We start from the raw sequence: 2500 nt of genomic DNA on the forward strand, positions 1-2500 counted from the left end.
CCGAAAACGATATGGTTAGAGTTCTTCAGCACAACCAAAATCATTGTGTGGCCTCGTTCCACTTAATGTGGCAAACGACGGCCGAAGAACTGATAGATGTGGTGCTAGTGGCAGATCCGGCGAGAGGCTACTCGCACAATAACAACATCACGTATTGTACGGATCAATCTGCCGCTATCGTAATAACGGGAAGTTATCCGGTCCAGCGTGTGATAACAACAACACACAAGGGTTTGGTGGCAGTCGTCATCGACGACATTACATTCTGTTGCTGTTATGCCCCACCCAGCTGGTCGGAAGAGGAGTTCGCTATGCTCTTGGACAACCTGGTACTGTCTGTGACAGGAGCCAGGAAGATCGTGATAGGAGGCGATTTCAACGCATGGTCTTCATGCTGGGGCAGTGACATGAGAAAACGGGGAGAACCCCAGAAGCGGCGAGGTGAGCAGCTCCTCACAGCGCTCGCTTGTCTGGATGTTGCCGTCTTAAATGACGGGCAAGTACCAACATTCCAGACTCCGAGCAAATCGTCGTTTGTGGACGTTACCATCGTCAGTACAGAGTTTGCGCAGAGTGCACGGTGGAAAGTGCTTGATACGCACATGCAAAGTGATCATCGTGCGTTGGTGTATCAGATTGGTTACGCAGGGACCACTGGACACCACAACCCCATTGCCACTATGGGGTTCGCTATCAAATATTTTCACGCCGACATCTTCAAAGAGGCGTTGGCCCTCTATCTAGACCGTCATGACGTGCTAGATGATGTGTCATTGATGGATGCACTCAACAGTGCATGCGAAGCGGTTATGCCAAGGAAAACGTATACCATAAGGGGAAAGCGAAACCAGTCCTTCTGGTGGACGGAGGAAATTGGAGACCTTCGTAAGGCCTGTCTACGAGCGAGTCGGCAAGCGCAGCGATCCTTCAAATCGCCTCTTTATCGTCAGCGCTTGGTCGAATATAAAATCGCTAGGCGCAAACTTAACAAGGCCATCAAGGACAGCAAACGCAGTCTGTTCCAAGGCCTAGTGGAGCAGGCGGACTTAGTTCCGTTTGGTCCGGCGTACCAGATCCTTATGAGGATCTTGAGGGGTAACAAAACCCCTGTCGAGAGAGATCCGGTGCGGTTAAAACTGATGGTGGATCACCTTTTTCCATCTCACGCACCAATTGAATGGCCACCTTACGAGCCGGAGACCACCACGCCTCCGGTCCCTGTGAGCATTAGCGAGATAATTGAGATTGCTCAGAGACTGCAGCCAAAGAAAGCGCCCGGGCCTGACGGCATTCCTAACGTCGCGCTGGCTGTAGCCATGAAGACCTACCCGGAGATCTTCAGAGAAGCTTATCAGAAAGCGTTTGATGAGGGAAAATTCCCTGATCAATGGAAGCAACAGAGGTTGGTCCTCATACCTAAGCCGGGAAAGCCACCCGAGGACTTAGGATCGAGTCGGCCAATTTTATTGATCGACGGGCCGGGTAAGGGCTTAGAAAGATGTGCCCTAAACCGACTTAACCAGCACGTGGAATCTACCGGGGCACTGTCGGATAGACAGTTTGGCTTCCGGAAGGGTAGATCGACGGTGGATGCGATCCTCAGCGTAGTCGCCATAGCGGAAAAGGCACGGTCAAAGAACCGATATAGCAACCGCTATTGTGCGATTATCACGCTTGATGTGAGGAACGCATTCAATAATGCAAGTTGGCTCGCCATAGCAGCAGCACTAAGAGAAATTAAGGTGCCTAAGTACCTCTATGATCTAATAGGGGATTACTTCCAAGGACGTGTGCTGTCCTACGACACCCGGGAGGGAACAGTATCGCGCAGAATAACAGCGGGTGTACCGCAAGGGTCGGTTCTGGGCCCGACCCTTTGGAACATAATGTACAATGGCGTCCTGTCGCTCCCTCTTCCAACAGGGGCGACACTAACTGGTTTCGCCGACGACATTGTACTTACGGTGCAAGGTAGTAAGATTCGGGACGTCGAGCGGACTGTGGAGGAGTCGATTGCCACAATAATTACATGGATGCAATCAGTGCAATTAGAACTAGCACCCTCCAAGACGGAATACATCTTAGTCAGTTCGCATCGAAGTCAGCAGCATTCATCTGTCAGGATCGGGAATCATGTGATTCAGTCGTCGCGCAGTTTGAAGTACCTGGGCTTCATCATTGATGATCGCCTAGAGTACACTCAACACATCCAGTATGCGGTTGAGAAAGCGACGAGGACCATGAACATGCTGACACAGATGATGCCAAACAGATGTGGTCCACGGAGTAGCCGGCGCAAAGTCGTTGCTGCTACCGTGACGGCCGTGGTGCGTTACGCGGCTCCCGTATGGGCCAGAGCTCTGAGGTTCGAGTGTCGCCGACAGTGGCTAAGGCGATTTTACCGGATCCTGGCACATCGTGTGTCCAGCGCCTTCCGTACTGCATCACATGATGCCTCTTGTGTGGTCGCGTGCATGGTGCCACTGCACATCCTGATAGA

General features: G+C 51.9%; 1 pseudogene; it reads left to right on the forward strand.

The window, feature by feature from the left end:
- LOC128308489 (uncharacterized) overlaps positions 1-2500 on the forward strand; it is an 8882-nt pseudogene that overhangs the window by 4559 nt on the left and 1823 nt on the right.

The sequence above is a fragment of the Anopheles moucheti genome (assembly GCF_943734755.1).
Source record: "Anopheles moucheti chromosome X unlocalized genomic scaffold, idAnoMoucSN_F20_07 X_unloc_4, whole genome shotgun sequence".
Lineage (NCBI taxonomy): Eukaryota > Metazoa > Arthropoda > Insecta > Diptera > Culicidae > Anopheles > Anopheles moucheti.